The sequence below is a fragment of the Pinus tabuliformis genome, chromosome 4_1 (genome assembly GCF_031772625.1).
Source record: "Pinus tabuliformis cultivar Carrire ecotype Pingquan chromosome 4_1, CPIR1, whole genome shotgun sequence".
NCBI lineage: Eukaryota > Viridiplantae > Streptophyta > Pinopsida > Pinales > Pinaceae > Pinus > Pinus tabuliformis.
This window is the reverse complement of record NC_142303.1, coordinates 356552406-356575562: the sequence shown is the minus strand read 5'-3', so window position 1 is coordinate 356575562 and position 23157 is coordinate 356552406.

Sequence of the window (23157 nt, the reverse complement as noted above, 5' to 3'; positions counted from 1 at the left end):
ATCATCATGTTGAAAACACACCGTCGACTAGTGAAAGTGAAGCCCCTGGACAAAAAGGAAAATATAGACTTCCTTGTAAATTGTGTGAAGGCGATCATGCCATCCACCATTGTCCCTTAGACGAGACTAAAAGAGTTTTGGATGATCGTCCGGTTTCACCGTTACGACTTCCTCCTAGATATAAAAAACTCTCGCCGAGTCCATCACTAGTCGAGAATCCGGCTGGCCCGCCCAGGTGGTCGGCCGAAGTGCCTATCATTGAAGATGAACCGTCTGAATCCACACTAGACAAAAGTCAAAAGGTTGAGACGGTAGTTGACCCGGTCTAGCCTTTAGAGGTTCCATCTTCAGATGATATCGTCACCGAAGAGAACAAGGAGGACATCGTCAAAATTATTTTCATAAACACAGACTCTGATGAACACAGGGGCAATCCACCCATTCCTTTACCACAGGAAGGAAGTTCATCAGAGTCGTACCCGACCGTCTATTCGGTCCACCTCCAAGCAACCTGGTTGTTTCCTTTGATTGGAATCAACTAGGTAGACCTCGTTTACCGGCCAGTGTACCATTTCGAATCACTACTCAAATATACAAAATGGTCATGGTCGGTACCATCATAGATGAAGGGGCTTCTGTGAGTATCCTTTCCTCGACTGCTTGGAAAGCGCTTGGTTCGCCATCACTTTTGCCTGAGATGAGAAATCTAACAGGCTTTGACAAAGGAACCAGTCGACCGTTAGGGATCCTTCCCAATGTGCCCATAACATTGAAAAGGAAAACCGTTCATATGAACATGATGGTAGTGCAAGGACCCCTAGATTATAATCTACTCCTTGGGCGAGACTATATTTATTGCATGGGAGCGATTGTCTCCTCACTCTTTAGAGTAATGTGTTTTCGCACGAAGGAAGAGTGGTCAAGCTCGTAGACCAGCTTTCGTTCCCCGGTTCACACATAGAAAATAGTCGTATACCATCCCTAAATGGTCTTTTCACATGAGGAATGTCTCATCAATCTCCAGTCCGTCCGCCTGATGAGCGAGAGTGATTCGGGGGCGTGACTAAAACCCAGGGGGCATGCACCCTAGTCTGCTTCAGCAGAAAAACTTCGAGTATAGGATAGGTTTCTGTGAGAGGTATATGACCTCCATACTCCCGTCCGTGATTAGAAGAGGGGGTTGGACTGGAATAAGATTCTCTTGTAAAAGTTATGTGGGTTGGCAAGCATCGCCACTCACCTTTGTTTATTCGATAGACATCACCGAAGAAGTGTTTTGTTTGTGCTGTGAATAGAACAATCTTTGGTAACCTGTAAGAGGTAGACCTCTCTCGATAAAACAAATGTTTTGTTGGAAGAAAGAAGGGGTAACCTTGAAACTCTGTTTTATACCTGGGGGCATGCAAACCTTTTGGCATGCAAGCAAAGAGTGATCATTTATCTTCTTTTTGGATTGGTCGTTTCCTAACTTACATAAAGAAAGGATCTGGGGCAAAGAGTTTAAAAATTGCCGTTTTAAATGAGACATTATTATTATATGACTGGATTTATCGAGCAGTTTTAATGCGGACTTCATGCTCGTTAAAAAATAAACATAAGAAATGAGCACATGTTCCCCCAAAGTTTAAGCTCATTAAAAAGTGAACCAATTTCCGGTAAATAACCATTGTGAATGTAATACTTCAACCTTTAAAGCCTTGGTCGTGTTCGCACCATCACCTCCACTTTTACATTGGCCGATCATTCACCTCCATTTGATTGTTTACCCCTTTTGAGGAACAACTGCGAAGAGTGATCCTGTTAGCCATCCTTGTAACACTACCGTGATTGGAAAAATTCCAAAGATTACTTGGAATCAGTTGCTACCCAATTTTTATCACTCATTCCTTAAAGATGAGTCTCCTTTAAGCTCTTTTCAACTGACTTGTAAAATATGAAAATATTGCCGAGACATTGGCCTCTCCAACTCATTAAAACGGTCGGAAGTGCTATCCCTCCTTTAAATTTTAATCTTTTTGGACTTGAGGGATTATTACACAAAAAGATCGAGCGCTTGTTTTGTTCGGCTCATTAAAAGTATCGAAAATTCATCCCTTCTGTATTTTTTTATACTTTTTCAGACTTAAGGGATTAGATGACGAAAAAGGAATTTTGGAGTTTCCTTTACGTCCCTTTTCAGACTCTCTAAAATTGAAAAGGACCGAGTTATCTTTGTCGTTAAACTTGTTAAAAACCTAATAGAGACAAACTTGTCTATGACAAACAAGAATGAGTTTCACTATCGCTAGACTCGTTAAAACATAGCGATGGGTTTGCCCGAAGGGCAGATTATAGAACACGCATATGTTATCCTCCTCAAGCTTGACAGAAATAAAGAGGTACTGGTTAGCAATTGCTGGGGAAAAATTGGGAAGAAAACTTGAAGAAACTTTGTTGGTAGCAAGTCGCTCTTGAACATGACACTTTCACTTCGCATCCATGTCGGGTTGGGTTGTTTCATTCACTGGTCACATCACCATGGTCACATCACACCATCCACATTTGGGGTTAATGCTACCAATCCATCATGTCAATGTCGCCGATATGTTCAAGAGAAGTCATTCAGAGAATTCACCTGTGTCTCACTCGCTGCAATACATTTACACTCCATTCTTTCATGACCGCCAGCCTGAACCTTATATCACCAGACTGTTTTCACCTCCATTAAAATCATTTGCTCCATTCCATGTCATTGATGTGGGATTCATTAAGGCCCTCCTATGATGGATCGCTTCTTGTCGACGTCAGCTCATTATCCAAGAAGTCGATCTAGGAACACCCCTTCAGTGCTTTGAAGCTTGCATGCCTTAACGGAAAGTTTCTCACTTCCGGCATAAGGTTTACATCAATGGCCTTCGACCGAAAGATTTTATGTGGTGTTCAACGCCAAGTCCTTTATTCACACCATGTGAATTGTACTGCAGTACCTTGAGGGTCATTATCATTATCGGTGATTCCTCTCGCACCTGTTAACAACTTACATCATTAGCTGGTAATTAGGCGATGTCTTTCCATGTTCGACTCCAGAACATATTTCACATGGATCGACTTGTACTTTGAGTGAAGATAAAACGAGATTGAAGACCCCGGATATAGTTTCATCCATCCGGGCTGCAATATATATTCAGAAAAATAAAAACATCAAATGTACATCATTGCTGCACAGATAATCATCCAATCAAAGGGATGATGGCTCTACCAGAATCATCAGTCTACACTCAGACGATTGTCTGTCCTATGTACGTGAAAATGAATTTATAAAGCTGAGCATGGGAATGCCCACCTCAGCTAGATCATGAAAATATTATGAAGATAATGTATTGTACTGTATCTTATTACAGGTCTCCTCCCATCTTGAAAGAACTTTGAATCCTCATGATAAATCATTTCACCCGACATCAAAAAAAAAAAAAGGATTACCAACCTCATGCTTTAGGGGGCAACTGTTATAGATATTTTTGGGCCCTGCAGCCCTAGGCATGAAATATCCATAAACTAAGGGCTCCTAAGTCCCTAAAAGTGTTGTTCCAACCCCTAAAGGAACAAGGTCAATTGATTACAGCTTCTCCCAGAAGTTCTCCATGAAAAACTGCTCAGAACTGGTCAAAACAGGATCATTGCACTTGCTCCATGGCCAGGGTGCGTTGCATCTCACCTAAGTACACTCTGTAGGTGCGTTGCATTTCAAAAATCCCTTCTATGGGGTGCAATGAGTGAGAAGAGACAAATGGCAGTGTCAATCTGCGAGGTGGAAAAGCATGGAATCTTCCAAAAGTTTCCCCTATGACACTTGCCTCTCTGAATTCGACCAAGGATGAGTAAGAGATCATCAGTCTCCAAGTGGAAGCAAGAACTATCAGAGGGAGGACACTAATCAAAACACAAGCTGACTCATCCCCCTCACAGATATCTATATATGGATCCCTCATCCCAGAGATCTAGGGGCTAGAATTTTGCATCTTGTAAGGAATTGTTGTTAGTTTCTTAAGGAAACATCATTGTGTTGGGTGATCTAAGCTTTGTATGAGGTGAAGGAGGGCTTTCTTACCAAGAGGATGATGCTGGGTCAGAATAGCTGGTTGTAACTCTCTTTGCTCTTTCTTGATTATCAATAAAGCTATTCTAGTTTTCTTCCATACTCTTGTGTAATCTATGTTTTGTGCATTTGTATGGTCAATTTACATCTAACTCTAGATTGTTTATGATAATAGATCCATGTTCTTGTATAGTTTTATGCTGCTTTGATCCTACAGGTACTCTGTGAAGCTGGGTATACGAGAAGACGAGTAGTAAAAGACTATCAGAAGAGAGAGGAACCGAACAAGGAGCCAAGCGCAAGACAGAGGTTGGTCTTCCTTATTCTTCTCTCGTCTGTCTTTCATCAAAGAAAACGAAAGTAGACTTTACTTTGTTTGTTTCTAAGGTAGCTGCCACACCTTAGTGGGATAAAGCAGTTCTGTATAGACACTTTTCCCCGTAACAATGCGGGTTTGACTAACTGAAGTAGCGTATATCTTCTGAATTTCGAAAAGGGAAAATTAGGCTTAATAATACTGATTCACCCCCCCTATCAGTATTATTTCCAACAATTGGTATCAGAGCCAGGTTCTTCTGAAGGAGCTTAATCGCTTGAAGGAAGATCCATCATCATGAGCAACTATGAGAGAGAAGCATCTATCAGGCCATCGATCTTTGATGGGACAAACTTCGCATATTGGAAGGTAAGAGTTACTGCCTATCTTCAATCTCTTGGTACAGAAGTCTGGGATATCATAGATACAGGGTACACTTTTCCATCAACAACTCCTACAGATCCGGCTGAGAAGAAGAAATATGAAACAAATGCAAAGGTAGTCAATACCCTATTAGGATGCCTATCTCAATTAGAATTCATGAAGGTTATGTAGTATAAATCCACAAAAGAAATATGGGACAAGATTGTTCTGAGCTACGAAGGAGATGAACAGGTAAAACGAGCAAAACTTCAAACCCTTAGGATTCAGTATGAAAATCTCAGAATGCACAATGATGAAAGTGTGGCTAACTATGTCCTTCGTGTAGATGAGATTGTTAATTGTATGAAAAACTTGGGTGAAGAAATAAAAGAGGCTATTGTGGTTGAAAAAGTTCTAAGATCTTTGTCCCCTAGGTTTGAATATAAAGTTTATGTAATAGACGAAAAGGACAATCTATGAAATCTTACCATGTCAATGTCACAGCTACACGGGATTCTAACTGCTTATGAAATGAGGAAAGGAGGACCATCAGACAGGAGAGAAGCAGCTTTCAAGGCTTCAGGCAAAGGAGACTACTATGAGTTAGGACATGCATCAGAAGAGGAAGAAGAATCAAATTTTGTCAAGAATCTTCAACGGGGTACTGGAAGATTCAGAGGTAAGTTACCCTTCAAATGCTTTGCTTGTGGGAGAGTCGGTCACTATGCTGCCAAATGTCCTCATAAGGATAAAGGGAAGGAACCTGTTAGATGGAACAAGAAACAGAATGCAACTAAGAAAAGTTACTACACTCATGAAGATAGTGATGGTCTTTCAAATAGTGATGAAGATGAACGAGGTAATAACTATAAAATTTTAATGGCTTTTGAAGATGATGATTACATGGATGCTATAGATGTAGATGGTTTTTATGAAGAGATTTCTAGACTCAAAGTATGTTTAGAAGAGAAGAATGTGACCATTGATACTCTGCAATTCCAACTTGATGAAAAAGAAAAATTTCTTGAGAAGTTAGAATGTGAAATTGTTGGCCTTAGAAAAAAAATTGAGAAAACAAAGGCTCTTAATCTTAAAGGATCTGAAACTCTGGATGAGATTATCAATGTACAGCGTTCTCCACTAATCACGACAGGTCTGGGGTATAATGGAGAAGCATTTGAAGCATCCACCTCAAAGAGTCATCTCGATGTAGCAAGGAGGAATGTGCAAAAGCCCAATGGAGATCACCAGGTAAAATAGGGACGAATTACATCAAGATTAAACAAAGACTACCAGGTAAATCAGGGGCAATCCACCTTAAGGGTGAACAAAAGCTACAATCAGCCACAGGTAAGATCTTCTCAATTTGCCTCAAGAATGGATGACAATAGAAACTACAATCATATGGCTGGTAGATTTGATAATCGCAGAAGTTTCTTCAATGGCCAATGTTTCTCTTGCCATAACTTTGGTCACAAAGCAGCTCAATGTGTTGCCTATAAGACAATCATGACTAGAGAAGCTCAAAAACAAAGAACTATGACTAGAATTACGAAAAGGGCCTATAATAACTTTTCGGCCCTTGAAAATGAAATTGAATGTTCTATTTGTAATAACTTTGGTCATGAAGATTCTGAATGGAGGAGCAAGTTTCGGCAGACAAAGGAACAAGCCTCAAGCACCAAAACATGGAGAATAAAGGAACCACAACCAGAAAGATGTGGGATAGCTTTTTATGTAGGAGGACAGGAAAATCAATGGTACATTGATACTGGATGTTCAAAGCACATGACAGGTGATAAAGAAAAACTTGAATCATATAGTGTTTTAGAAAAGGGAAAGAAAGTTTCTTTTGGAAATGATACCCCTGCAGTCATAAAAGGAACAAGCACTGCTCAGTTAAAAGAAAAGGTAAAAGCTAGAAATGTTTTATATGTTGATGGCTTGAAGCATAATCTACCGAGTGTTATTCAGATGTACGATCAAGGAACTGAGGTAATATTTCGATCAAATGGATGTAGTGTTCGTGATCTTGATACAAGAAAAACAGTGATCAAAGGCAGAAGAACTCCAAATAATTTATACATATTTGAAGAAGGACAAAAACAATGCTATATGAGCAAGGACGATGAACAATGGTTACGGCACCAGAGGCTGGGGCATCTAAGTTTTTCATAAATAAGGAAAGCATGCAAATACCAGGCAGTTCGTGGTCTTCTAGATATCAAAATTCCAGACAACACAATATGCAAATCATGTCAGTTTGGTAAGCAAACCAGAACTAACTTCCCTGAGAAAGAAGGATCAGCTACCAGGCTCTTGAGCTGGTCCATACAGATGTATGTGGTCCATTTAGGACAAGGTCACCTCGAGGATGGTTTGGTTAGGACTTATGAAGCACAAAGATGAAGCATTTGAAAAATTCGAATCTTTCAAAGCCTTGGCTGAAAAAGAATCGGATCACAAAATTAAGTGCCTCAGGTCTGATAGAGGTGGGGAGTTCACCTCAAATGATTTTTTCGATTTTTGTGAAGAACATGGAATAAGAAGGGAATTCTATACAGCTAGGACTCCTCAGCAAAATGGAGTGGTGGAAAGGATGAACAGAATGGTTCAACAAATGGCTTGTGCTATGCTTGATGAGTCTAGAACTCCTGCAACCTTCTGGGGTGAAGCTGCATTTGCTGCAGTTGTTATTCTCAACAAAACAAATGTCCGAGTGAACAACACTCAAACTCCTCATGAGCTCTGGTATGGTGAGACTCCTTCCGTAAAGCATTTCAAATTTTTGGAATCAAATGCTATATTAAGAATAATGATGAACAGCTTGGCAAACTTGAACCTAGAGTAGATGAAGGCATTCTCCTTGGTTATTCTCCCCACAGCAAAGCATATAAGTGCTACAATAAAAGGCTTGGAAGAATTTTTGACAGCATTGATGTAGTGGTTGATGAAAAAGGATACATTCCTAGGCAAGTAAATCATGAAGATATCGAAGAGGATGAAGACTACCCTCCAAATCAGACTGATGATGAAGAAGAACCTCAAGAGGCACCAGAGGAATAGATAAGGATAGAAGAGAAGACTCCATCCAGGTATGTTCAGAAGAATCATCCAGAATCTCAAATTCTGGGGCAGAAAGAGGCAGGTATACAAACAAGAAGAACGATTGCAGAAGCCTTAAGCTATTTGGCATTGTTCTCCTCCACTGAACCACAAAATGTAAAAGAGGCATGCAAATATGAATGCTGGGTCAAGGAAATGGATGAAGAACTTGAGCAGATCGAAAAGAACAACACTTGGGAGTTGGTTCCTAGACCAAAAGATAAGAATGTCATAGGGACAAAATGGATCTTTAAAAACAAGTTGAATGAAAATGGAGAAGTGATTAGAAATAAAGCCAGACTTGTTTGTAAAGGGTATGCACAAAAAGAAGGAATAGACTTTGAAGAAAAATTTTCTCCTATTGCTAGACTTAAGGCCATCCGAATGTTCCTTGCTCTCTCAAGCTTTCAGAAGTTTAAAGTATTTCAAATGGACATGAAATCGGCCTTTCTGAATGGAGACTTAGAAGAAGAAGTGTACATTGAGCAACCATATGGTTTTATTCTTGGGAATGATCCAAATCTTTTATGCAGACTAAAAAGGGCTCTCTATGGTCTTAAACAGGCTCCAAGGGCTTGGTACTATCGTTTGGACAAATATCTTCATCAACAAGGATTCTCAAAAGGATCAGCAAATAGCAATCTTTATATCAAAATTGAAAATGACAAATTGCTAATACTTGTTGTGTATGTAGATGATATTATCTTTGGCAGCAATGAAGAAGCTATGAGTCAAAGCTTTGCCTTGGTGATGCAGAAAGAATTCAAAATGTCTTTGCTTGGAGAACTGACATATTTTCTTGGATTGCAAATCCAACAAAATGAAGGTGGTATCTTCTTGTCTCAAACCAAGTACCTCAAGCAGATTCTGAAGAAGTATGGCATGGAAGATTCGAAACTTATAAGTACCCCTATGGTTACAGGATGCAGTCCCAGTGCAAATGATGAATCAGTAGTAGTACATCAACCAACCTATGGATCTATGACTGGAAGTCTACATTATTTGACAGGTACCCGACCAGACATCATGCATGCAGTGGGAATAGTTGGAAGATTTTAGGCAAATCCAAAGGAAATTCATCTTCAGGCAGTGAAGAGAATTTTCAAGTATCTTCAAGGAACTCAAAACTATGGCTTATGGTAACCTAGAGATACAGATCTCACTCTACATGCTTATACAGATGTAGATTGGGCTGGAAGCGTGGATGATAGAAAGAGCACAAGTGGTGGAGCATTCTTTATGGGTTCCAGATTAGTAGCTTGGTTCAACAAGAAATAGAGTTCGATTGATTTATCTATAGCTGAAGCGAAATATGTGGTTGTTGCATCTTGTTGCACTCAACTTCTCTGGATGATGCAAACCTTACAGGACTTTCAAATCACTTGTACACCACCTATCTCCATCTTATGTGATAATACAAGTGCAATCAGCATCTCAAAGAACCTGGTCATGCATTCAAAAACCAAGCACATACCAATCAAGTATCATTTTGTTCGGGAACAAGTGTTGGAACAAAAGGTCAAGTTGGAGCATGTACCTTCTAAAGAACAAGTTGCCAATATTCTCACCAAACCACTGCCCAAGGAGACTTTTAAATACCTCAGACAGAAGCTAGGGGTAGTTGATGCATCATCTTACTGTTAAATCCTATCTATTTCAGAGAAAAATGGGTGTACGCGAGTTTCCTGAGGAGAATCCGCATACATACGCAGGTTTGTGTAGAGACAGTCCCGTATATGGAGGTTTGATGGATATCAGTAGGGATAGGCTCTGGTTGAAGATATTCTGATATGGGTCTGACAGAGACCATCTGGCACAGGTTCAGGGGGAGCAGATAATCTTCTAATAATGCATTGTTGGCATTACCTTAAAAGCTTTCGGTTCTAGTTCACAGCTGTTGTTGGTTTCAGGTGGGACAGAGGCAGAGGGACAACAGAAGGAAATCTTGGTTGCTGATCTAAATGGTGTTTGATTGATGCTGCTACTATCACTTATTGCTGACTTTCATAAGTCTTGCTCTAGATATTTCGTCTCTATGTCATGTATCTCTCTTATGGTGTCAAGGTCATGTAACGACCTTTCTTGGTTTCCCCACTATGCCTCCGCTGAAGATGTAATGTTTTGGTTGTCATATGTAATTTTCTGATGTATCCCCACTTTCTTGGGAGGATGATCCCCACTTGGTTGGGTGATGGACGTATGTATTGAGTCTTTTTTGTGATAGGAACGTCTTCTTGGTTCTTCTTCAAGAACATCTTTTTGCAGATCTTGTCTACAGTTAGGGGGAGTATGGTCAGCTCAGCAGGGCAGAGATTTCAACATGCACTTAGGGGGAGCACAACCCTTTGCCCTTGATGACAAAGGGGGAGAATGACTTTGAAGATCTTAAGATCTTGGGTTGCCATCAAGTCCAAAGGGCGAGATTGTTGGCATTATGGTACAAGATTGGAGCTATGGCATAGGTGTTGTCCTTGATGGCAACTCTATCTGGTGACAGATCTCAATCCAGGCTTTCAAAATGAAGGAAAAGTCATATACACAGGTTCATCTAAACAAAGTTGCGTATACATGCGGATTGGATGTTTCGAAGGGGTGTATGCGTATACATGCACTTTCATTTAAGGAAAAGCGCGTATATGTTGGAAAACTTACCTTTGGTCTGTGGTAGTTAGTCCTTGGTATTTGAACCTAAGCTTTTGGACCATGGTATCTCATCAGAAGTGTTGCCCCCAAGTATTGAGCCTGTGGTATTATGTTATTATGGTTTTGGACCGTGGTATTGAGAAAGGCCTAAGACTATAAAAGAGGAAGGAGATCATTTGGCAAATCATCTTTGGAATCAATTGAATATCTAACCTATGCTAGATCTGAAACTTTTGTGATTGGGGTTATGGTGCAGATCTGGATCTGAATGAAGGAAGAACCTAAGCGCATAAAGAAGGATAAGATCTATTGATGGGTCATAATCTTTAAGTCTTGAATGACAGTATATCTGTATGATCTTGATCTGTTCTGTGAGGTGCACGCTTGATCTATAAATCTGATAATCTGGGTTAACTTGTATTTGATTGTTTGAAATAGCAAATTATCCTTTATAGATCTGTACACAGGTTCAGTGAAGCGAGGACGCGTATACATGCCGGTTCAGCAAAGGAAAACTGCGTATACGTAGGTTGCTCCACATACAGGAGGGTATACATGCACGTTTCAGGTTGTTTAAGTAGCGTATATGTATTTTATTGTGATCTAGCTCCCTCTATTTGTTGCTGCAGTGTTCTGGGTTTAGAATTTGGTATATGGTCACTGTTACTATGTTCTGGGTACAACTATCAGAGAAGTGTTAATTGTGAATCAGTTTGCTTGGTTGAAAAGGAGTTTGGTTGAAGCAGAAATTTTGATGATTGATTGATGTTCATGGATCCGGCCTGAAAATTTATGAAACGTGGTCCTTGGAAGAAAGAGAAGGTTGTAGCCTTCAGTAGGCTATCACCTACGTGCTAGTATCTTGGCTAGTACAAAAGTTAAGGGGGTTGTAGCTCCCTTCCAGGAGAAGCTAGAAAACGAGAGAGGGTTGTAGGTCTCTACAGGTTGTAGCCTGCGTACTGGTAAAGGACTGCACCAGTACATTGTAAAAGGAAGTTTCTAATTAAAAGAAGATATAGATGAATTGCAGCAGGTGGTTTTCACCCTCATTGGGTTTCCACCTTATATCTTGTGTTCTTGTGTGTGACTGTCTTCTGTTCTGTTTTTACTGGTCTAGTTACTGTTTATCTCACTCATATACACAGATTAATAATCAAGATCTAAAAGATAAAGTAAATTATAAGTTTGCATTGTATACGCGGGTTTCATTCTACATAATTGCGTATATACGCGGGTTTGACTAACTGAAGTAGCGTATATCTTCTGAATTTTGAAAAGGGAATATTTGGCTTAATAATACTGATTCACCCCCCCTCTCAGTATTATTTCCAATAGTTAGGACTACTTCAACCATTAGAACCTAAAGATTTTCCTTTTGCTTTGCTAGCCTACCCTGTGAACTCTTCCTTTAGTGATTGATCTGATCTAGTTAAGCCATCCTTTGATTGACTCCACAGCCCAATGGTTTGAAGGCCTTGTTCTATCCATCTATTCCTAGAATTCCAGCACCCAAACAAAATCAAAACCTTATGAGCACTAAGAACCAGCTAAAATCCAACCAAAGCAAAGTTAAATTATAAAGATAGAGCCCTCCCTAGACTTAGGTTGGCTAGAACCCAGGTCTAAAAGATCAGGTTTGTGGTTACCTAAGATTATTTCTTCTTTTTATAACTTCTAGGGAATATTTCTTAGTGATAACAAGTACCACTCAAGAAGAGACACACATCAACCAAAAATATCTGTCTAACTTCCCGTGGAATAGTCCATAGCAGATGTGACGATCATTACAACTGACAAGCAAGGAATGATCTTTCTAATATCCCATGCAATAGTCCACAAGGATGGGACAACGTTAAAAACCATTAAAACACATTCTTAATAAGATAAGAACTAAAATAACCAAAATAGTTCAACTATCTTAGTACATGTGAAAGAAAACATGAAATACAAACGTCCACAAAATAGTCTTACAAACATTCATAGTCCATGCATGAAGAATGTGTTGGCCTTAAAAGGCTTCTGTTATTAAGAAAAAGTTTCAAGGCACATATTTACATTGTACCTCATTAGCCCCAGTAGTGGGACATTGAAGCCACTCCTTTCTCCTCAAAGAACTAGTTCATCACTCTAATGCCTTGCGGTAGGAGCCAAGGTGAAAAAGTCCTTTGCTCATACAATGAGGGGGTATATATAACCAAGGGGTGATGCTTCCCTTTGTGACTATTTGAAAACCCTCATGACTGTTCAAATTCCTATGAATTTTCAACTTACATGACTCTCCATATTCATGTGTGTCCTTTGGACTTCCACTTTACAATACATTTGAATATAATATACATTGTCCACAATGATGATGTGGTATATGAAATCTCATGATAAGACATGACATGGCACTGCTGATGTAAATTTCTTGGATGTTGTGGTAGTGTCAGGTCATTTTTGTTGTTGTTAATGATGTATACTTGATAATACTCTTGTCTTCCACCTCCTCATGGCTTGGTGACAGGAATCTTCAGTGATATAAAGTATTGGGTTGTGGTCACGAGTTGATGTCCCTTTGCTTTTCTTTGATAGGTCAACTTGCATGCTCATCTACAAGAATTTCCTTTGCATGTCTTCCTCCTTCATCTCCTTCTTCATCATCCCACCATGTTCTTGTATCTACAACCTACGCATGACGAGATGACATCAGCTTGAAAACCTCCTAACCAATGATGGTGCATTCATCTTCAAAGACTGAGCCAGAATTGAGTTGTAAGTCAGAGAGAGAGGCTCGGTGATTGCGCATTGTGCAGTCCCAACAGTCAGGGTTGAGGCTTAAGGCTTGGAACTACGCAATGCATAGTTCAAGCTGGGATGAAGGACAGTCTCTGTGTATTTTTTAGAGACAGTGATTCCGGTTGAAGGAGGGGCCACTATAGAAGATTTATGAGTAGTTCTGAAGAGGAAGACTGACCGACTTCTGCCTAGTTCAAGGATAGAGTGGGTCAAAATGATGGGAGGACCACTAAAGGTATCTTCTGCACAGTTTTGGAAGGGGAGGCTGATTGAATAGTGATGAGTGACAGTATTCCAGCAAGGATGCTGCAACTCCTAGGCTACCAGCTTTACTTATCAACTCGGGGTTCGTACAAACTTGGAAGTGACAGTGTTGTATGCACAAGTAAAAGTGATGGTTCTACCTATTTTCACTGTTTAGCTGGTGAGAGACCACTAGAGTTCCAATCCAAACTTCTATAGAGTCAAAAGAAGCTTGATTCTTTGATGGAAGAAAGGTAAATCTACTCTAAGAGAGTTACTCTACTACAGTAATGCACAAGGCCAACATGTAATGGTAAACCACACCATACCCTAACTAACCATTTAAGAAGCTATGCTAAGAAGAAATGTTAAATAAACATAAAACAAATGCTAGTATCTAAGTTGCAGAAGTAAGAAGAATCAAACAATACTAATGTGCAAGTAAAGAAACTAAACTAAATCTGTTTTCACTTTTTGGGTCTTTTTATGGAAAGTCAAGTATGCAAACTAATTGTTCTTGTGGATGTGACAGGTGGATTAAGGGTGTTTGAGGATGGCTAGAAGGTTTATGAAGTGGTTGGATGGTGTGGAGGGTGCCTAGGAGGCTTTTTGTGACTTCCTATAGGTTTTCCATCAATTCAACCTCAAAACAAGCCATTTTAGGAAACCCTACAGGATGTACTAGAAACCTACAGGATGATCCTACAGGAATTACAGGAAACCTACAGGATATAGCTAAGAGCTAAATGTGAGGTGTTGGAGGTGATGGGAGGCTTAGGAAAGGTGTGCGGTGGTTGGAATTGAGTGTTAGAAGGTCTACGATTACTTAGGAGTCAATATCCATGATGATAGATGGCTAGATTCATTCAATGTGTTTGGGAGAATTTTAATGAAAAATGATGAAAAACTAGTGAGGGTGATGGTGGAAACAAGGGATGGCTAAGATGGTTGAAGTGGAAAGTGCCTACTGGCGATGAAGTATTAGTATCCTCCCGAAGCACCTACTTTGCATAAAACATGTGTGTCTTTCAAAAAGCTATTCAACAAGATACATTTTCATAAACTAGAAAAGTAGAATTAATGAATCAACAGCCTATATTATGCATGAGGAAAGTTGCTGAAGGGAATGAAAGCATGAGTGAGATCTACTACAAAAATGGAGATGGAAAAGGTGACAATGAAATCTACCTTGCAACATTAACCAAATACTAAATTAAAGACAGCAAACTCCAAAGCCCATAAAAGAACTAGAAATATGTGTTTTTGGGTCTGCTTAAGGGTCCCTTCCTCAAGTCATGGTCCTAGAGGGACAAAGTGAGGTTGAGACACCTTCTAAAAACCTTGTGGTGATACTTTTTCTCCTTGCTAACGTGCTACTTGAAATAAGTCACAAATGGAAGCAAACTATCCCACAACCAATCTAATCTACACTGCTTGTAATGTAAATGTATCTAATAAGAAAATTAACAATTAATCTATGAATCTACACTAAATATACATGTACAATCAAGAGGAGCCTTAGCTGCTATGGTTGGGCCATAACCCAAGAGCTTAATCCCTCTGAGTTAACTCAGTGCTGGCTCAAAACAAAACTCATTCTTATTACCAAAAAAATAAATTACATCAAAATAACTATCACAAGTCTTGCAGCTCGAAAATAGAGTAGAGTTTTACAATAAAAAATATAAATCCTACTGAGGTCCTAGGCCTGTATAATTATACATCTAAAGTCCCCAACGACTTCCTTAAAATTAGGGAGGCTCATCTCCCAAACTCAAGATAAATTGGTGCTTTGTCTCTCACTTGCTTGGCTACCTTCTAGTCCTCATGATGTGGTTGTTTGCACTCTGAGCTGATGGAGGAATATTCAAATGGAGGGGTAGTAAGTGAGGAGGATTTACCTCCTATAATCCCTCTCCCTTGTCCCATTTGAGTTTTGACCTTGGTATTTGCCAAAATTCCTTAATTTTCTCCTTTAATCCTGCATTAAATGCATATTAGACCACAAAGCATAATATCCAACTCTAACTCACCTCATAAACAAAATATAATCAAAAGCATGCAATAAGTAATGAGAAAGGTTGGTTTGACTAAGCTAGGAGGTGAAATAAGGCCCATATAATTACCCAATGATGAGGCTCATCATCACCCCCCTATTTGAAGTGTTGCTCTTCCTCTGAGAAGCTTAGTCAATATCCATATCCTTCATGGCTTTGGTGTGCTCTCTGACATCCCATGCCTCTGCTGTGGTCTCCTCTTCTTGTTCACAGAAGCCTGCTTTCTTTTCTACCTCTTCCCACTGCTTCTTTTCTTCTTCTTCTTTTCTCCCTTCTAGCATCCCTAAGAGTAGTGGTGGACTGAGTTTTAGGCCTATCTAATTGAACTTCAACCTTTGTATAGATTGCTTATACATAGGTGTCCATTGAGTGCCTCTCTCAACCTTTGAGGAGAGTGATATTCTCTTATCTTTAAGTTGTATGGCAGGGCATTCCATCTCCTCAAGAAAGCATGTATACTGTCATCTCCTAGCAACCTAAACATGTCCTCAAAATATGAAATTGCTTGCTCTTGGGTAACAAGATATCTAGGTGCTAGCTAGGGATCATTTGTAATCAAATTATGGTTATTGATGAAGGCCATGGGATTTGATTGTTCGGCTCTCATCAGAAGAGGTTCAATTTGCTCTCTTGCCAATATCCTTTTCATCTCTACAATTCTTGACTCCTCATGGTTCATCCATGATGCCAAAGCCATTACTTGTAGATAACCTAGCTTGGCATTAGGGTCCCATACATTCATGTCTGTGAGGGCCATGTTGTGAAAATAAAACTCAACCATTTTGGCCCTATCCTCTAGTGTACTTTGATCACAAATACCAATAAACTATATATAGTCCTAAAATGGAATGGTGCCTCTTTGTGCTAGGGTCTTAATCTGAAACTGTAGCCATTGTTCTTTGAGTTGGAGAGCATAGGATTTAGTTGGCATCCTACACTGGATTGCTTCCAAAGAGAGATTTTCCATACATGCCAATTGATTCTCCCTTTCCTGCATTTGTCCCCTCAACCATGCATTTTCTATCTTTAGTTGGTTTCTCATTATAGCTTTTTTGTCCCTCAAGCCACTGAGCTCTTTGCCCATCTCCTTGAGTTTCTCTTCCATGTGCCTAATGTCTTCCACCCACTTTTATTTGGTGATTTGCATCCATCAGTGAGTTCTGGCCCTCTATTTCTCAAGCTCGAAGAACAATGGGATGGCAAGTTTTTGAGGTATGACCATGCCTCCTTCAATAAACTGGTAATAGGAGTCCAGGTTAGGTTTGGGGTTGGGTTATTTTTTTCTTTTGGTCCTCCTCCTTAGTTTCTTGCTACTCCCCTACCTTCCTTTCCAATTTATGTGCCTCCTGTAGATTCAACAGAGTATCATGTAGGACTTCTTTTACTTCCTGTATATTTTGATGTGTGTCCTGTAGGATTGCCTTTCCCTTGGAGGAAGTTGATCTAGTAGTAGGACTCCTCACATATGTGATAGGGGTCTTAGGGGAAGGCATTTTGTCTTTTTGTGTATGGGAGTCTTCAATCACAATAGGAATTTTGGTTGATGTTTTTGGCTTCACCTGTCTTATTCTTGTGCTCTTTATTGTCCTAAAATATAATGGGGTCTTCCTTTACCTTTTTTATTTTTGCTTGATTGGGGTGCTGAGAGTAGTGATGGAAGATATTTCCTCTCTCTTGATGGCTTTTTGAGACACCCTAGGTGACTCGTCCTTATTTTATGTCCCCTATTTTCCATTACCTTCTTCCTTTATGTCCTTCCTATCTTCTTCTTCTTGTAGATATTCATCATTTCTATCAGTTTCCTCCTCTTTTTCTTCATCGTCCTCCTTGTCTTCTCCCTCTTATTCTTCATCTTCATCATGTTTCTCTGTGTCAGCTCCTTCTTCATCCATCTCATCCTTTTCTTCTTCTGTATCTTCCTCTTCTTGTTTTACTTCCTCTTCACTGAGAGTAGGACTAACATCATAGGTGAGAGCTTTGATGTCATCCTCTGCTGACATGTCTCTGAAAATTGATCGTGTTATAGGAGTTCTAAGGTTTTGGAGGGCATCTTCTATGAGGATCCTAATCAACCCATTATGAGATAATTTTTGGGATTTTCCCTCCTTGACTTTGATGCTTGAGTCTATGATTGATTGAAGTAGGAAGTATGGTATGTTGAGCCTTTGGTGAGGGGGTGTTTTTGCTCCAAATCTTAATTCTTCAAGGATCCTGAAATGATAGCCATAGACAACACTATACCCACCCTCACATCAGATGTATTTCATTAGTTGGTAGCCTACCTCATTGCATGGATATGACAGACTTTCCCTCCTTACTCCATTTTTTTCCTCAGTGGGTTCTTCACCTTCTAAAAAGAATTTTATTTTGGTAACCTAGATATCTCCTTTGTCTTCTTTTCTCCATGGTATTCCTAGGGGGAGTGTGGTGACTCTATTGATGAGCTTGGGCATGAGATCTATAGTGAGGCCCCTGATTATAACAATGGCATGGATTTTGGTGAGTGTAGTGAGGGAGAGAGAAAATTCTTGAGCCACCTCATCATCATATCCTCTGAATTTTTCGAAAAACCCCATCCAATTATGTCTTGTAAATATTTCAAGCACTTGGGGGTGTTGTTGGATTCTCATAGAGTTGGTGGGCTCTCTTCTATTAAACCCTCCTATCATCTTGTTGGTGAAGCTTGAGGAGAAAATGAGAGGGTTGAAACAATTTTTCAAATGCAGAACCAAAACAGAGATGATTGTGTATGTAATTTCCTTCACACAGTTGCTAAATTCACTCAAGCTTAGAGGATTCTTGGTTCATTTACTTGTAAAGAGGGATGTAATTACAGAGCCTACCTCTTTAGATTATTTGCAGTGGCCAACTCCCGTGATATCCCTTCTGAACTCTTCTCTGCCAATCCTGTAGATAGTCTATGTTTATCCTGTAGGAATTCTTGTGCATGCTCCTATAGGAATTCCTATGCAATCCTTTAGGAATCCTTGTGTAGTGAAACGATGGATTATTGCTTCCGGTGGGTTGCCTAGGTATGAGAGAAACTTGGGTGAGGGAGTTTTGCGGAGGTGAAATGCATGAATGCATGGGAACGGTGTTTTATTTCCTCTTATGGTGATTCGGGGTGAGGTGGTGTGCTGGCAGCAAAGGTAAGTTTCCATATTTGGACCATTGGTCCCCACTACCACCTCATCATTTCCCACTCCTTGTAATCAGCTCCCACCTTATGGATCTGTAGTTTTAACTGTTTTTTGTCCTACTCCTTCTCTGTCTTTGAGTTGACTGCAACCACGTGTGAGAGGACACCCGGTTGTGCACGTGTTGACTGACCGAAGCTGGCCAAGTTAACTGGCCACCTTTTCACTTATAAACCAACTATCTCGTAACCATTACATTTTTTTGACTACATGATGCATTTAAGAGAGCAAGCGGGATACTTACCTGTGGTTCTAATGCTATGTTGCAATTGTCAAAGACTGGAGGTTCTGCTATGTATATTTGTTGCATGCCATTCTTCCTCCTCCTCTTGTTGTCTGCTAACAGCTTCTTTGTGTTTGCAGGTACCTGTGGTTGAAGATATGATGCTGCTACTTTGGAGCTCCTGGATCATCATGCTGAAGACTTGTTGCTGGTGTGATTGGTATTCTGTGGGATAGGCTGCTATAGGATTTCCTACAGGATGTCCTGTAGCTACTTCTCCCTCAGAAATCTTGAATCATTTTCCTTGTTGGGCCTGTGAGGATGGTGACATGGATGGAAAGAAGGAGGAGGAGTGTGGAGAGAAAAGAATATTTAGGTGATTCTCTATGTTCCTCTCTGTTTCCTTTTTTCAAAGACTAGAAAAAGCTCTTGAAACTTATTTTTTTTCAATGGTGAGTGTAGGGATGATGATGGTGGACAAGGTGTGGTGATAAATCATGAAGATGGTGAATTTTAGGGGCCTAACAAGTCCATCATTTTCCTTCAGATTGATTCCTGTAGGATTTCTGGGTCACAGTAATTCCTATAGGATCATCCTGTAGTTTTTCAGGGGATCCCATAGAAAACATAGTCTTTTCATAAACTGAAGCAATGGAGTGAAAAAAAATGACAGAAATGATGGAGGGATGCATGGTAATGGGTGAAAAAGTAAATATGTGAGTGGCACGAGTGTCCTTGGGATCCTCTTTTGCTCCTTGACCATCCTTCTTGCCCACCTACAAATGGAAATTTCATGATTAAAAAAATAATATTTTATTTTTATTTTTATTTTTTAAACAACTAGGCTACCTCTGAGAGGTTTTCACCCTAGTTGTTTTCCCTGGGCACCTCAAGAAAGATTTTCACACAGGGATCTTTATTATTCTCTTTTTCTTTTTATTTTCTTTTATTTTGTTTTGTTTTGTTTTGACACCACTCAGCTGCCTCAAGAGGTTTTCAACCCAATGATGGGATTCAAGTTCCTCATGGAGGTTTTCAGTTGAGTCCTTATTCTCTTTTCTTTTCCTCAGTGATTTGATCAAGGAGGAGCTCGAACTTGCTCCACTATCATCATTGTTTATTGATATCAACAATGAATTTTTTTTTTGATAAAGGTCTCTTGTAAATTTTCAATTGGTGTCCACTAACAAGCAAAGGAATGGATTCTTCATCTATGATTGTGATTTGCACTTAACCATTATCATGGCATCTTTCCACAACATAAGGTCTGAGCTATCTTGTCCTTAACTTTCCCTTGAAGTCTTTATACCTAGAATCATATAACAACGCCCAATCACCTTCCTAAAATTGCTTCTCCTTGATATTTTTGTCATGCTAGATCTTCCTCTGAAGTTGAACTACCTCTGTATGTAGGATGGCCTGCATTCTGAATTCATCCAAACCATTCAATTGAAATGATCTCTTTTTCTGTGCACTCCTGAGATCTATATCTAGTTGGGCTACCATCCTTAATGTGTTATATTCAAATTCAATCGACAGCAAGGCATTTTTCCAATAGATCAACTCATAGCATGTGAATCCAGTGTTGGTCTTCCATGTGGTATCATAGGACCAGTTGGCTTAAACTAGTCTTTCTGCCTAATCATTCCTACTGCGGCTCACCACTTTGATCATGATGCCCTCTAGTGCTCTATTCATCACCTCCACTTGCCCATTAGCTTGTGGATGATAGGGAGTGGAGGTTCTAAGCTTGATCTTGTGATGTTTGACCAAGTCTTCAATCATGTTGGAGGTAAACTGGTTTAGGGCCCTGGTATTCCTCTTTGGACAAGCTCTTATGATATCTTTGGTTGCTCTAATTCTTCTTGCACTTGAGATTCTTCTTCTATTTGTTGTTCACTGTATGCCTCTAATTCTCTTTGGGCTTGGGATTCTTGTAGTACCTGTATGAAAGAACCTTCATCAAATCTCCTCTTTAGATCAATTAATGCATTTTCAACAGCAATTTTAGTGTTATCTCTGTCCACTAGAGTGTTTTCCACCCATTCCAATTGATTTTCATATTTTTCTATCTCAGGGATTCTATGTTGGATATAAGGAGACAACTTGTTTTTGTCTCTTATGTTGCAGATGAAATCAAAGGGGTCATATCTCCATGTGAAACTTTGTTTCAGTTTGAGCCTTTGAAAGATTTCTTCTACTTCTCTTCTAGCTTCTCTACTATTGCACACAAAATGGCCCAGCTGATCTTTGATTCTGAGTTGAGCCTTCTTTCTAGCTTTGACAAAATGAACCTCATCTGAATTGATTATCTGCCTGTAGTACTCCAGAGAAAATAACCTCATTGGGAGATATCTAGGTAACTTGTATGGTGCCAACTCACAGCCATAGATTACAATTTCAGTGTGATTTTGGAACATGTACCAATCTCCCACTTTGTTTTGTTTTGAAAGTCATAGGATCCTCCTGATATCTAAATTGATCCTTGGAGGAAGACTTCCTAGTAGCATGGTCACTACAGGATGCACAAAAAGATCTATCAAGTTTGTGTATGAATATGGTGATTCAAATTTGTGGATCAAAGGAGCCCAGAAGACTACTAACCTAGGTTTGCCTCTAGTATCAAGTTTTTGAAGATTAAATGGGAATTTATCAACTTGATAATTTAAGAAAAGGTGGTACAAAATTGAGGAGTACTTAAATACTCTTTCATTGATCATTCTCAAGAATTTATCATGCATTATATCTGCTGTGAATTTAGCATAATCATATATGATGGCAGGGGGTTGTCCTAGAGTGAAGATGGACATGAAAGCTAGAATGATTTCATCAATATACTCACTGGTAGTATAGCCTAAGACACTAGATATCATTGACACAATGTCTTGGCCAAGTTTAGAAAATATGGTCCACATGTATGGGGGAGGATCATTTGGAATATGTTTCTCTTCCACAATAAAATATGGAATATTTCAACAAGTCTGGCAGTGGTAGCCTTGGAAAATTTGTCTAATAGGTCTCCAATGGAAATAGGGGTCAGATTTTGTCCTGGTTGTACCTGCAACATTTCATTGATTGATTCAATAGTAATGGTGAAAAGTATGGTATGGTCAAGAGACATTACTACTCTTCGTTTGGTAATGTAGTTTGTATGGCAATAATGGACAATTTCGGGAAATATATGTACTTGGGGGAATTGGTACTTGGGTAAATTAAACTCCCAAAGACCTATTTTGTTTGCATGGTTTAGGTATTGGTCTCTGTAACGATAGCATAATTTAAGTGGGGATTCATGGACAGAGGTGTCCTTGATTTGGAATTCTTTGTCCACTAAAGGGAGATGGTCTAAATCCAGATGGGGAGTTGAAAATGGTCAGACATCCATGGCAATCGAAGTGTCCATTCTTAGTTCTTGTAGATTTAAGAATGGGGAAAGGGGTTTTTTCAGTCAATTGGGGAAATTTGGTTTGAATGTAGAGTAGTTTGGGGTGGCTATGGAGTCCTCTTACTTAATTACTTAATAATTCCAAGCAATTGAGTGACTGGTTCAGAAATGAGATAGGGTATCTAGTAAATCTGGATAAATACCTAGAATAACTGGGAATTTTGGTTCTAAACAGGTCGACAGGCAATTGTGCACAGTTGTATAAGGTTTATGTGAATTGGAGGGTTGACTGGAAATTTAGTGGCTTCTGCAAGTTGGTGGTTGGACATTGGTTTGCAATTTGGATGTCGTCAGTTGCTTGCATGGAGGTCTGGGACGTTTTTTGCATGATAAAACAAAAATGATGAGGTTTTTTGGTTTTATTCACAAAGTCAACCATTGGTGGGCATATGGGGAATAGTTGTACTTTCAGCTTTTAGCGAGATGACATGATGCTTTGTCTTTTAGCGAGAGGTAGTAAATGGGTTTGTTCACACCACTTTTGTGGGCTTGTTAGTTATGGGGGCAGGCCGCCCGATGCTACTTGTTATCACTGAAAATTCTGTTGCCAAAATTGCTCAGACTAGCTTCAGGACAAAGTTTTTTCGCAGCGTATGAATCCTTTTTAGCAGTTTCACAGCGCTACCTGTTTAGGTGGTTTCGTAGCGTGCTACGAAATTGGGGATTTGTTCGAGTTTTCAATGGAGGTCAAAATCCTAGCATGCCTATTGAA